The following is a 15,255-nucleotide window of genomic DNA, read 5'->3' on the forward strand; positions in this document are numbered from 1 at the left end:
TTTTTGTGGTTAGCATTGGGGAATTAACAGTGCTGAGACCCTGGGCTTAGGGACAGTTATGGGCTTGCATCTGGGCTTGGCTACTTCACGTGTAATTTTTAGGGTAAGTTACTACTTTGATCCAAGTTTCGCAGTTCCCCTGATAAATTGGATGATGAAGGTTACAGGGCATTGTGTGGATAACATGAGAAAATGTCCAGCATATGGTCCTCAATCGATTTTTACTCTCCTTTTTATTGTAGCCTCAAGAAAAGGAATTTATTTGGTGCCAGTCACACTCTTATCCTGGGTTGGGATATGTTTGTTTATTCTCTGGGTTCTTTGGAAAGGCAGAAGGTAAAGTGTTTTTCAGATCATATCGTATAATTTTTCAGGTTCTCTTCCACATTCACACTTGTCTGCCAATGAGCAATTTCTCTGTTTCTGGGTCTGAGGCAGACGACAATTTCTCATGAGGCTTTATCTCTGTTCAGTGTAGGGTCCCGGCCCCATTCTAGTGACGAACTGAGATGGACATGAAACATGAGGGGGCCAGTGCTGTGGCATAGCAGGTAAAGCTGGCACTACCCATCCCATATGGGCACCAGTTCAAGTCCTGGTTGCTCCACTTCTGATCCAGCTCTCTGCTACAGCCAGGGAAAGAAGTAGAAGATGGCCCAAGTGCTTGGGCCCCTGCATCCACATAGGGGACCCAGGAGAAGCTCCTGGTTCCTGGCTTTGCATTGGCACAGTTCTGGGCATTGTGGCCATCTGGGGAGTGAACCAGTGGATGGAATCTCTCTCTCTCTCTCTCTCTCTCTGTTTCTACCTCTGTTTCTCTGTAACTCTGCCTTACAAATAAATAAATAAATCTTTTTTTTTTAATGAGAACATTAGATTCCATTCATTTTCCCTGGGCACCATTTCTTGTCCCAGCTGTCTGAAGCCAAGGGGTTTGGTTGTTTGACCAGGAAGTCAGCTGGGAGGCTTGAGAACCAGACAAGGCTTCCTATCACGGAAGTTGGAAACTCTAGGAATGTCATCAGACAATCCATAAGGTCTATGAAGGCCACTTGGAACTGCACACCTTAGAGTCTAGATGCAAATTCCGGTGAGGTCAGGAGGGCTGAGGATTATATACAAAACCTGAAAAACTGGCCCATACCTACAAAAGGTCAAGATTCAAGTTTTGAATAAGCATAGGGAGTTACATATGACCTTAATTTCTAGAAAAGAGGGTACTTTGTGTGTGAAAGTGCCAGTTGATTTAAACTCAGGTGGTGTGTTAGACTTGGAGGACAGCCAGATAAAACCTGGAGTTTCCCTGGTGGCAAACATTCAGGTGCGAGGGTTACATTGCACAGGAAGGAGAACTGACTTTGGTTTTTAGTTCTTACCTAGCTTGTAATAAACAGTAGTTGCATGTATTGAACATTTTTCTATGGGCCAAAGACCATGAACATTCAATCTTCTTTAATATCTATAGCAAGCCAATACTATTTGGAATTTTTTTTTTTTTTACAAATGAAGAAACTGGGATTCAGGAATATGGAGTGATCAATTCTTGGTCAAATAGCCAGAAGACAGGAGAGCAGAGCCAGTTATATGTGACTCCTTGGCTTCCTTTCTTAGCATTTTTCCTGTTTTCCTAAGCTTCTTTCATTCTGGTTTCCCTGTTTCCCCCAGCAGGGTTCCTGGAAGGCCCTTGCACTTTAGCTGGCAACCAGAAAGTTTTGCTACTGTTGCCTTTTCTCTGACTTGAGGGTTCTTAATGAGTAACTGATGTGTCTCCTCCACTTCTATTGACATTGGTCACCTGCCTCTGAGGAGAGATTCCCGTACCAGTATTAGGATTTTGAGGAGGAGCACATTTCCTGAGGATATGCTAGAGGACCTAGGAGTTGCACCACGCAGGATCCCTCACAAGCATGGTCCCTCTGCTGAAAACGACACTGCAGGACAGAACCTTGAAACTCTCTTTCCATTGGGTGATGTTCCTGCCCATCAATAAGTCTTTCTCGTTGGTTTCAATCTACCCATACCCTTTACTTTTTAAAATATTTACTTTTTTGAAAGGCAGAGTGACACACTAAAAGAGGGAAAAACAGAGATCTTCCATCCACTGGTTCACTCATCAAATGCCTGCAATGGCTGGGGCTGGGCAACTGCATCCAGGTCTCCCATGTGACATGGGACCCAAGTATTTGGACTATCATTTGCTGCCTTGCCAGGCAGATCATCTGGGAGCTGGATTGGAAGCAGAGAAGCCAGGACTCAAACCAGCACTCCAGTGAGGGATGCCAGCATTGCCAAGAGTAACTTAACCCTCTGTACCACAATGCCAGCCCTTACCCATGTCCTTTAGCTTTTAGCCAAGGATTTTGGAAGGGCCTGTGTGTCCCAATGTTCTATTCAACCCTTTACTCAAGGTCAAACTTATGGGTTGTTTTACAAACACAACATTGTAAGCCCTGCTCTAATAGCAGCTTAGAGGTAAGTAGGAAGATTAGGTTCCCTTTTATTGGATAGAAAAGTAGGTGTTGTGAAGCTATTGGTATTGTCATGGTCACAGGCTGATAGAACATCAGAAATATCTCTCTGATCAGTTCTATTCTCCATCTTTTTTTCCAAGTTTAAACTAAGTCTGAAGTCAATTTGTATTTGCCCAGGTATTAATGGTTGTAGAGTGTGGTTCTTTTTTTTTCTACCACATTGACTCAATATATGTTATTTGAGATAACTTCTATATGTAAGAGATCATGTTTTTTGACACTTGTGGTTGACTCTGCTTTCAGAGAAATTGCAATTCCATAGGGGTGACTGATTGCTGGTATGATAAGCACTCTCATGGAGGAAGTAGCAGGTCTTATGTGGACTCATAAACAGAGCACTGTTTAATGAGATCAATGAAAATTTTGAGAAAGAAGTGACAACCAGACTATGTCCACACATGTAAGACCTTGTAAGGAGAAAAGTTTCCATGAATTGTGCCTTTTGAGTGGAAATCTAAAGCAAAGATGCAAAATTATAATTAAAAATTCAATTCTAAAACAAAAATATTATCAGAGATCTTCTCTTCTGTCTCCCTTACTTGTCAACATAGGAGAAATCCACCTGAGTATGGCTCAGTTCTTTGAGCCCTGATTATGACATAACAAGACAGTATTAAAAGAGGGCATCACTCAGAGATGAAGGAATTTGAATCCTTGTCATTAAAGGAATGGGTTGTATTTGGAAGGGTGTACACTACATAAGGCAGAGGCATAGCATCTTAATTCTCGTCTGGGACACAGTAGACCTCCATCCTCCTCCTCCTCTTTACGCAAACACTACAGATGGAATGCCCTGAATGATGACTCAGAGTCATTAATAACATGACCACTTGTGCAGCCCAAAGATTAGACAGCCAAAAGCCAAGAGTCTGTTGTGTTGAAGTGGCGCTGGGTGGGAAGCACTCTCCCCAGAGACTGGGGCAGGGTATGACTTGCCTGCCAGAGGAGGGTTTGCAGAATGTTTAGACTGTGACTCATGAAGGTCTTACATGAATAAATAGCTCTCTTTCTGCTGTGATTGTTGACAGGGCTGGTGACAGTCTACCTTTGCCGTTGCCAGTGAGAATCTGATTCTGATTTTTGACAAGTTCAACTTTCCTAACCAGCCAGGCCCTCCAGATGAACCACTATTGAAAAAAGGCTTGGCTAAAGTGAAAGATTAATGAAGAAATGGTGATATCTGTAGGCATGGAATCAGAAGAACAAATGTCTCCTCCCAGCTAAGGAAGAGTCATCATCGGGAAGAGAGGATTGAAGGAAGAGTTTTCTGCTTTCAGGATTGGGGAGGTGTTATCTTGAATTCTCAGGTGGCCAGTTGGTCAGAGACTGTCTCTTTAGTGATGATCTCAGAGCTTCAAAATTCTGGTGAAAAGAAGGGTTGTTCTCTTTTTTGGAAACACCTGTATAGTTGTCCCATGTTTTCCATAAAGGATATGTTTCTAAGAACCCCAGTGGATGCCTGGCCTGTAATAGCATATATACTATATCAAATATACTATGTTTTTCCTAAGCATATATATTATGATAAAGTTTAACTTATAAATTAGGCACAATAAGAAATTAACAACAGTAATTAATAATAAAACAGAAAACTTTAACAATACATGGTAAAAGATGTGAAGATGATCTCTCTCAAAATGTCTTATTGTCCTGTGCTCTCCCCTTTTCTTGTGATGATGGAAGATGATACAATACCTTTGTGATGAGATAAAATGAGTTGAGTTGAGGCACTGTGAAATATCCTTAAGGTATTATATAAGGTTTATTCAAACACAAGCATCATGAAATCAAAATAGTCAACTGATAACCAAGACGGCTACTAAACAATTGATGGGTGGGTAGCTTACACAGAAGGGATGCACTGGAAAAAGAGATGATTTTTGTCCTGTGCATGATAGAGCATGATTTCATCGTGCTAGATATAGATATGCACAATTTAAAACTTACAAAATGTTTATTTATATGATCTTCCATTTAATGTTTTGGACTACAGTTGAGCATGGGTAACTGGAACTCCAGGGAAGTGAAAGCACAGGTCAGAACAGACCACTGTATTTTTCTGGATGTATTTGAATATAAGTAACAAAGAGCCTGACTGGTAGTGCCCTAAGATAAAGATATTTGATCATTTTATATAATAGGAAATCTAAAGGGAAATAGTCTAGTGTCAGAACAGCACCTCAACACATTCAAGTTACCACGCACTTTTTTCATTCTTTTTGCTTAGGTAGGTCATTGAGTCTTCTGTTGGTTGTTTCACGGGTACAAGATGGTTGCCACATATCCAGATATTATAATATTCAAAGGTACAAAGGTAGCAGGGGTTATGAATATGAAGTGGCAACAGATCTTTTTCCTGTAATGATTATATCATTTCATCACTGTAGGAACAAATATATCTCAAACACGCTTCCAGCTGACTTACTCTTTTTTTTTTTTTTTTAAAGATTTTATTTATTTATTTGACAGGTAGAGTTACAGACAGTGAGAGAGAGAGAGACAGAAAGAAAGGTCTTCCTTTTCTGTTGGTTCACTCCCCAAATGGCCGCCACGGCCGGAACCTCCTGGTCTCCCATGCGGGTGCAGGCACCCAAGCACTTGAGCCATCCTCTACTGCCTTCCTGGGCCACAGCAGAGTGCTGGACTGGAAGAGGAGCAGCTGGGACTAGAACCCGGCACCCATATGGGATGCTGGCGCTGCAGGCAGAGGATTAACCAAGTGAGCCATGGAGCCAGCCCCCAGCTGACTTACTCTTATATGTAATTGACCAGAATATTATTCATTAGAATTGGGTCACATGGTCACGTTTAGATGCAAGGGAACTTAGAAAGTATTTGAGTATTTGGCAAATGTTAATAGCCAAGAGTGACAGACCAGTCATGATCCAGTACTGTCCCTCCCTTACCCCCGGCCACTCTACCTCAATGCTGGGCACCTTGCTGTCTTGAATGAAACTGATGTCTTTTCTTTTTTTTTTTTTTAAAGATTTATTTATTTGAAAGTCAGAGTTACACAGAGAGAGAAGGAGAGGCAGAAAGAGAGAAAGAGAGAGAGAGAGAGGTCTTCCATCTGCTGGTTCACTCTTCAGTGGGCCACAATGGCCGGAGATGTGCCGATCCGAAGCCAGGAGCCAGGAGCTTCCTCCAGATCTCAAACGCAGGTGCAGGGGCCCAAGGACTTGAGCCTTCTTCTACTGCTTTCCCAGGCCAGAGAGCTGGATCAGAAGTGGAGCAGCCAGGACTTGAACTGGTGCCCATATGGGATGCTGGTGCCTCAGGCGGCGGCTTTACCAGCACTGTGCCACAGTGCTAGTCCCAAAACTGATGTCTTATTGGTAAGAAAGAAGGTTGTTGGATACAGGTGGTAGTTTCTGACATATACCCTAGGAAAGTCAGTTCCACTTTATACTATGAAGACCCACCCTTCATATAACATTAATAGAAGCAGGGATAAACTTATGAGTCTGTGGGATTTTCAAGGCAAGGAGGTCTTTAGGAATGGGATGGATTCCAAAGTCTGTAAGTGCGTGCTAATAGAACACTCAGAGAAAAATAAGTCCCTCATCTCTCAAGGCCTACATCAGCTTTCCCTGCTTGTGAAACTTCTTCCAGGCAGAACTAGCCAGTTCCTCCTTCTTGCACTCGGCTCACACTTTATGCGTCACCACACTGAATTCAGAATCAACAGATACTTACTATGTCCTGATTCTGTCCTGGTCCCAAGGTTGGTATCTTTCTGCATATGTGCACAGGGGATCTTCCATAGGTTCCCACTGTCATCAGGTAATGGGCATTCATGGATAGTAAACTCAGAAAAATTTTAAACTCTGCTCACAAGGTCTTTTGTGTCCACCCAGTTTACATCTCCAGTCTCAGATGCCCCCACCACCTCACCTTTGGTACATTTCATCCAATCTTAACTGGTGGAAACTCTCCATGCCTTTGCCCTGCAATTCCTGCTGCACTACACACTCTTTCCCTGAACTCTCACTCGTTTTTCAGGCTTCACCTTAGACGTCATTTCCTTTGGAAGGCATTCCTGGCACTCCAGGACTAGGCTAGATGGTTTTTTCTTTGTGATTGTTTTTCCTACCCTGTGTATCATAGCTCTTCACTGTAGTGTAACTGCTGGAGTGGACTGGGTTGCCAGTGCCTGGTACCGTGTCTGATCCATCCTGGGGGATATTCGTGGAGGGACTGAGTGACAAGGGTTTGTATTGCATATTAAGTGTGGAATCCTACAGGAGAGCCCAAAGGTGTAGCCTGGTTCAGAGGAGCTTTCTGAGCACCCTTGAGGCTGCAGTGGAGGAAACACTGGCCCAGTTGCCCTGTCTCTTTGACCAAACCTCTCCTTTGAAACAAACATTTTTCTTCTGGAAAAAAAGAAGAATTAATTTTCATTTTTTTAAAAACCAGGAAAAGTCCCCCCATTTGTTTTATTTCCCAAACAAAATATCACACTGAAGACCAAGCTCAAAAACATTATAGGGGAAGTGCTTTGAAGCAGGTGTATGCTAGGTTGCTATTACAGTCATCACAAATTTTGATAGTTTGTGTGACTTAAAGCAGCACAAATTTATTATCTCATAGTTCTGTGGGTTGGAAGTCAGATGGTTCTCACTGAATAAAAAGCAAAGTGTTGTCAGGGCTGAATTCCTTTCTGGTGGCTCTCTGGGAGCATCCATTCTTCACCCTTTCCTAGAGGCTACAAGTTTTGGCTCATGGCCTTTCCTTCATCTTCAAAGCCAGCAAATGTTGCTTCTTTCTGACCATTCTTCTGTAATCACAGCTCCCTCTCACCACGGCAGGGAAAGGCTCTTAATTTTTAAAGACCTGTGGGATTAAATTGAACCCAGTCTGTTAATCCTGGGTAATTGCCCCACCTCAAGGTCCTTAATTTAATTACACCTGCAAAGCCCATTTTGCTGTGCAGAGTAACATATCAGGTTCTAGGGGTTAGAACATGGACATCTTTTGGGCATCATTATTCTGCCTACAACAAGGGGGACATCTTTCGGGAGCATTAGTCTGTACTACAAGGGGGAGAAAAAGCAGGTGGGAGCTTTCGTTTTTTGGGGGCAGCTCTCATTTCCTTAGTGGGCCCTGGAACCTTGGAGTTTTGGACCCTGATGGCCTCTCAGAACTTTTTTGGCTGTAGTGACAGGAGGAAATAATTGTATGACCTTGGAAAGTTGTTTATGTCTCTGTTACACCATTTCCCCACCTGTAAAATGGGAATAATAAGTCTATCAACCTGATTCAGCTGTGCTGAGGTTGGAGGACGCAATCTTTGCAAAAGACTTAGCCCAGGGCATAGGACATAGGAACAGGTCAGCAAATGTTAGCATTTTCATTATTCCTGATGTCCCTTTCCATTCTAATATCTGGCTCTATCATATTGATCTAAAACATTCCTATACCAGATGGCCTGGGAACTGGTTTCTCTGGGTCACTTAGCTATCAAAACAAAACTTTTAAAAAAACTTTATTTATTTTACCTGGAAAGTAAAGCATATTTTTGTGCCCAAGGGTTAGAGAGGGGTTTTTGCTGTTGTTTTTTTTTTGAGTATTTGGGGAAAATGAAGAATATTATGGTTACTATTGAGAACCAAGGGGCTGGGTGATAGCCAAAGTTTGTTCACACCAGAAGGTAATGTGTAGGCGCTGGTGTTTATTTAGGAACATATAAAAAGGGCTGAGGCTATGACTGCGAGACAGTTTATGAAACACAAACACTAGGAAGTTTACCAAATATTGGGCTTGAATTTTATAGCTTCTGGAAGAAGCACTATATTCCAGTTGACAATAAAATCCAGCCTTCTAAAGGTAAATAGTCCCTCTTGTCATTTTTGACAAAACTAATCCCCAGGGATCTTCATGGGTCGGGTCCTTCCTGTTCCAGGGAGACAGCTTCCTTCTCTTGTCTCCAAAGCCTCCTGGTGGCATCTTTGAGCCAGAGCCAGCCAGGGCATGGAGTGTCAGTAGCCTTCTGGGTACTCATCCTTTCGGATTTCATCATGCCACTTGGGGGCATTCTACCTGAATATGGAAACTCAAAATGTGGGAAAAATGTATGCAGAAAGATGCCTTTGTTCGTAATAACCTGAATGGAAAGTAACCCAAGACGTCTGATAACAAGTTAAGGAATTTGTAAGCTATGGCACATTCAGATAGTAGGAAATAAGGCATCCCAAAGAGCTTTATATAACATAGGAAACTGCTTATGCATGTTAACCAAAAATAAAAAAGGGTGCATGGCACACATTTGTATATCTAGACTAATCTCTGCATTATGAGGAGATACATCAAAAAGTTATTCGTAGTTGTTCCCTGCTGTGGGGACTATGGTAAAGGGCTTCCTCCCTGTTGTTTTTTTCATAAAAGATTTATTTATTTATTTATTTGAAAGGCAGAGTTAGAGACAGAAGGAGACACACACACACACACACACACACACACACAGATCTACCATCTGCTGATTCACTTCCCAAAATGGCTGCAATGGCAAGGGCTGAACCAGACTGAAATCAGGAATCAGGAGCCTCTTCCTGGTCTCCCGCAAGGGTTCAGAGGCCCAAGCACTTGGGCCATCCTCTGCTTCTTTTCCAGGCACATTAACAGAGAGCTGGATCAGATCTAGAGCAGCCAGAAGTTGAACTGACACCCATATGGGACGTTGTTGTCACAGGTGGCAGATTTACCCTACTTTAAGTCAGTCAAAGACTTACCCTGAAGGGTTATTTAACAAAATTTCTTTTTCCTATTCCTGATTAAGTCATGCTAGTTTAAGAATAGGCCAAATAGCCGTTAAAAGCCTTTTGAATGAGAATACTCAGTTCTTTTTGGAGAAAAATCCCAAACCTCCATTGCTAACAAGCCTTTTGTTCTGCCTTCTTTGAACTCAACTCTCATTTTTCAGCACTCTTGGGGAATGTCTCTAAAAGTTATCTGTGTATATACCAACCATGTATCAGTTTCACTGCACATGATGGAAAGCTGACCAGAGTGGTATAGGAGAGTATATTAGTGATTGATTCATACATAACAAATTGTACAGACTTCATGGCTAAAAATGACTTACACTAGTATCTCAAAATTTCTTTGGGTTCTAGGGTCTGGGCATGGTCTGTTTAAAGTCACACAAGCTAGGCTGACACTTCTCACCTGGAAGCTCACATGGGAAAGGATTCACTTCCAGGCTCATTCCAGTTGTTGGCAGAATGTATTTCTCTGCAGTCACAGGACGAAGAGCCCTGACTTCCTGCTGCTTGGAGGCCATTCTCAGCCTCTAAAGGTCCTCTCAGTCCCTAGGAGCCTTCCTTAGCTCTCAGAAGCCACTTGCAATTCTTTGCCACGTGGGCTTTCCCCGCAAGGCTGCTGACCACATCAGTAAGGAGAGTCATACAGTAAGTCCACCAGCCCAGTGCAACCCTGCACATCAACACTACCACAGGAATGAAATGTCACCGACTTTATCATTTCTATGGTTAGATACAAATCACAGGTTCCCTATTCAAGGAGTGTAGACGACATAAAGACATGACCGCCAGTAGGTGGGGCCACCTTAGAGTCCATCCACTGCAACTATGAAGAAGTTTATCTTTTCACAGTAACAAGAAGCCCAAGCACAGGTAGATTTGGGTTGTGAAACCATCTCTACGGTGCCGCCCATGGACTAGGCTCTGTGCTGTTTGTTTTCTGCCCTTTCACCCTTTTGTACGTAAGATGGGTAATTCTCCACTAAGCTCCACATCCTCATGTAAAGAGTGAAGAAGAGAAAAGGGTAAACGACGTGCCAGCTAAGCTTGACTCATTGCGTTATTAAAGCAGGAGATCCCTAGGGCCCTACCCATGCTCAGATCCCACTGCTTCTCATTGGCCTCGTTTGCACCACTTGGCCACGTCTGTTCCAGAGACCACTGGGAAGTGTACATACACACAGTTAATAAACTGCGTCCATTGTGACCTCTCCCCAAATGCCAGATTTAGCTGGCTTGTGTCTTTTGCCCTCTAATACATGGGCACATGGGTTAAAGCTTCTACCGGGGGTGAGCTTGTGAACACGTTTCAAATCTTGAATGAGAAAATCGGTGACAAATCCTTTGCACAGTGCCTGGCACATAATAGCTTCTCAGTCAATGTTGCCTCTTCCCTCTTTTCTCCTCTCTTGCTTGCGCTGCCTGGATCTCTCGGGTGAAATGCTCCAAACACAGCAGCACCTTCAGAGTTAATAGCCTTGACAAGCAGACAAGTCTGTATTTGGAGCCTCAGAAGAAAGTTTATGAGGCAGGAATGTAATAGCCCCAGCTGGAATCCTGCCAGGGGACTAGCAACTGCAACACCCTTATTTGCTCTGGGGAGGAGCAGCTTGGAAACTTTTTATGAGATTCCAGAAGCAGCAAGGTCATCAGTTTTACGGCCATCCCGCTTCGTTTGTAAATACAGCCTTTGAATGATAATGTTTGGGCTCCTTGACAAGAACAAGGCTGGTGTTAGCTCCTTTGGAACAGGGGATAATAAAATAAATGATATTCTGTTCCGTGTGACTGCAAGGCATTCTGAGTAATTTCAGACCCCAAGAAAAAACAACAACAAACCAGTTGGACATCTAGCGAGCTTAATTTCCAAATTGCCCTACCATAAAGCCCCCATGTGGGTCTGCAGCAGGTAATCTGATTTGTCAGGTCACAAGCGAAGCAGCATGTGTTTATTATCACACTCCTTTCTGAGCTGGCTGCAAGTGTCTGGAGGAAAGCTTCTGGTCAGGTCTGTGTGCTGTGATAAAGTCAAGGCCGAGGAGGAGGGCTGCATCCTTGCCAGGCTCCCTGTGTTCTTGTAAATAGGCACTGCCCTCTCCGCTGACCCCTGAGCCCCTCTCTCTAATTGTTCACTGGGTCATGGCTTTTTATCCTAGCTGAATATTTACCTGGGCCCAGGAAACTCTCAGCTTCCACTGTCCGGCCAGCTACCAGGGTGTGCTCTGGATTGGAGTTGCTCATGGGTGCAGGGTCACACCATCTTTGGATTTCTTTTCTTTGGGTCAACCACAAGGCAGCAAAGGCAGAGGTAGCCTGTGTATGTATGTGGGGACAGAGGGAGGGTGTGGGTGGTAGAGGCAGGAAGTGGCAGGGAGTCAGGAATTTTCACAAATGGTTGAAATTCTCCTTTTATAGGAATACTTCCTGGTACCTAATATGTTTTTGAGGAATACCTGTTGAATGAAAAACAAGTGACTTTATTCACTTAACCCATATTTACCAAATGCCTATTGTTTGTCAGGGACCCGAAGTCTGATGATATCATGCAGAACTTGACAGACTAGATTTGTAGCCTACTGAAGGCTGGCACTGTGGTGCAGTGGGTTAAGCCTTGGCCTGTAGCGTAAACATCCCATGTGGGCGCTGGTTTGAGTCGTGGCTGCTCCACTTCTGATCCAGCTCCCTGCTGGTGTGCCTGGGAAAGCAACAGAAGCTCCTGGGTCCTGGCTTTGGCCTGGCCATTGTGCCCAACTGGGGAGTGAACCAGCGGATGGAGATCTCTACCTCTCAAATAAATAAATAAATAAATAATAAATAAACAAATAAATATTAAAAAAGAGATTTGTACCCTATTGGAACTTGAATTCTGGTGAAGGGATAAAGGCAATAAACAAATTAATGAGCGAGATATGATTAACAGTGATAAATGCTGTATGTAGAGCAGAAGGCAGGGTAAGGAGGTAGAGGGGGCCCAAGATGGAGAGCCACTTTAGATAGGGATGCCTTCCTGAGGCTAAAACTTGACTGCTGAGGAGGCACCAGTCATGAGATCTCCAGAAACGTGCGTTCCTAGTAGAGAGAACCCACTTCTAGACGGTGTAATGCATAATGAAGAGAGAGGAAACTGTAGCCCAGACACTTCAGCTGAGGAACGGGCTCCTCTTTGTTCTAGAACTTGAACAAAGATCAGGAAATGAAAAAAAAAAACAAAAAAAAACACATGATTAAGAGGGATGTTGAAAACAAGGGAGGCAATGGGAAGTGTGCTTTCTGAACAGGTGGCGTTCCGCCTCTGCTGTGAAATTCCTGGCAGCTAGGCATCTATCCCTAAGGCAAGCCAGCCACACTGTTGTGCTCTAAAGAAACTGGATAGCCCTGGAGGAATGACTTCCCTGTTGAGGAATTTAGGGGATCCCCCAGTGCAGTGGCAGCTCCCTGCCTGAGGAGCCCAATGGGTAACTGTAGTAAGTCTCAGACTTTCCAGGGCAGGCAGAGCTCCCATGCAACCCTGTATTACCTTCTTTGTAAAAAAGAACGATTAAACTTCATTAGACATATAAACAACATTTGCCATGTAAATGAATGGAAGAGTTTTTAATAAGATTTATTTACTGATTTGAGAGAGTTATAGAAAGAGAGGGAGAGACAGAAAGAGAGATCTTTCATCTGCTGGCTCACTCCTCTGATGGCTGCAACCATCAGGGTCAGGTTGGGGCCAGGCCAAAGCCAGAAGCCAGAATCTTCATCTGGGTCTCCCATGTGAGTGGCAGGGGCCCAAACATGTGGGCCATCATCCACAGCTTTTTCCAGGCCATTATCAGGGTGCTGGATCAAATGGAGCAGCCAGGACAAAAACTGGTGCCTATATGTGATGCCAGGGTCCCCTGTGGCAACTTCACCTGCTGTGCCACAGCACTGGCCCCATGAATAATATTTGCACTTAGTGAATTGTTGACCTGTGAGAGTCTTGCCTGGCATCTATCAGAGTTGTAGGGACTTTGGGAACCAATTGCTTTTGAGCCTCACAGAGCCTAGAAATTTTCAAAGCTAGGTTTTTGACATCATGTAGAAATGCATCGAAAGGACTGAAAGACAATGTTCAGTATACCTCTTTAAAGCTACATGCCTACATAATACTATGATTTAATACTATGATTTAACTTGTAAATCCTACAGTTAACTTTTGAATGACATTACATTGTATAGTGGTTTTGAGTCTTCAAAGTGTAACTTTGCTAAATATAAACATATATCATAATTAAAAAATTGTTTTGGCATAAATGCATTTTTGAATTTGCTGCAAGCCTCAAGAAATGGAAGTGGCCTGAATACCTGAATCATTTGAACTGGAGTTTGAGTGGACTCCAAAACATCATTATACATTTGCAGCATGGTCTTGTATTCTTTTCTCATACCTATGTCTGGTATCATTTGCATGTGAGTTTAACTGATTTATCATTCAAAGTCCTTTTATCTGAGGTCATGGGAACCCATCATATTGTTTTTTTTTTTTTTTTTTTTTAAGATTTACTTATTTACTTGAAAGTCAAAGTTACCCATAGAGAGGGAAGGCAGAGAGAGAGAGAGAGAGAGAGAGAGAGAGAGGCTCCCCATCCAATGGTTCATTCCCCAGTTGGCCACAACAGCCAGAGCTGTGCAGGTGCAGGGGCCCAAGGATCTGGGCCATCCTCCACTGCTTTCCCAGGCCATAGCAGAGAGCTGGAGTGGAAGAGGAGCAGCCGGGATTGGAACTGCCGCTCACATGGGATGCTGGCGCTTCAGGCCAGGATGTTAACCCACTATGCCACAGTGCCGGCCCCGGGAACCCTTCATATTGTACAGAACCAAAGATTTGAGCCGGCGCCGTGGCTCAATAGGCTAATCCTCCACCTTGCGGCGCCGGCACACCGGGTTCTAGTCCCGGTTGGGGCGCCGGATTCTGTCCCGGTTGCCCCTCTTCCAGGCCAGCTCTCTGCTATGGCCAGAGAGTGCAGTGGAGGATGGCCCAGGTGCTTGGGCCCTGCACCCCATGGGAGACCAGGAAAAGCACCTGGATCCTGGCTCCTGCCAGGATCAGCGCGGTGCGCCGGCTGCAGCGGCGGCCATTGGAGGGTGAACCAGCGGCAAAGGAAGACCTTTCTCTCTCTGTCTCTCTCTCTCACTGTCCACTCTGCCTGTCAAAAAAAAAAAAAAAAAAAAAAAAAAAAAAAAAAAAGATTTGGACAATGTTGTCAGTTTACTCAGGAGAAAGCTTTAGGCTTCCTTTAGGACTCTCTCAGAGAATTTTCTACATGGTTAAGGAAGTCTTGGGTAGTAAAAACCTAGAATTAAAACTGTTCATACAGAGTAAAGGAAAAGTGTAAGAGGGTCAGAAAATGGTGGAGGAAAAAATATTGCATGCCACGAGAAGCTCTCTTTCCTGAAACTTAATGCCAGCTTTATACTGAAAGCCATCTGTAAATAATTCCAAATGGGCATTTGCAGGATACCCCATCATTATTGCCAGTCAAAGCTCTACTCATTCGTCAAGGTCCATCTAAATGCCTGATTTTCTGTGAAGCTTTTCTTGAGTGCCCAGCTGAAAGTAATCACTCATTTCTGCATGCTCTCATCATAGTACACTCAAATCATATTTTCCTTGTCTATTTCTCTTTCTATCTAAATGCATATTTTGTGCTTTCCTTCCTGGTGGTCACTAATATTTGAGGAGTGCTTCATGGTTCCCAAGTGACTTTCCTATGCATTTTCTCACCTAATTCTCAACAACTCCATGACACCAAGGACAGGAACACAGAACCAGAGAGGAGATTGTGACTAGATTGACCTCATAAATTGTGACTACAAGTCAAAGTCATGTGAAATATCTAAAGTCCATTAGTCAAACAGGGTAAGATTCAGTGAAGCACGAAGATCATTAGCGTTAAATGGAAAAGACAGCCCCTTATCTTCGGATTCTATTACATTCA

General features: G+C 43.5%; 1 long non-coding RNA gene across 1 annotated transcript; it reads left to right on the forward strand.

The window, feature by feature from the left end:
• The first annotated feature begins 240 nt into the window (after positions 1-240).
• LOC149128362 (uncharacterized) lies at positions 241-4,134 on the forward strand. The gene is made up of 2 exons (XR_016218156.1): positions 241-336; positions 3,560-4,134. It is a non-coding gene; the product is annotated as an uncharacterized LOC149128362 (long non-coding RNA).
• The last annotated feature ends 11,121 nt before the right edge of the window (positions 4,135-15,255 follow it).

This window comes from Oryctolagus cuniculus, chromosome 1, assembly GCF_051225735.1.
Source record: "Oryctolagus cuniculus isolate XC-2025 breed Fujian yellow rabbit chromosome 1, ASM5122573v1, whole genome shotgun sequence".
In the NCBI taxonomy this organism is placed as follows: domain Eukaryota; kingdom Metazoa; phylum Chordata; class Mammalia; order Lagomorpha; family Leporidae; genus Oryctolagus; species Oryctolagus cuniculus.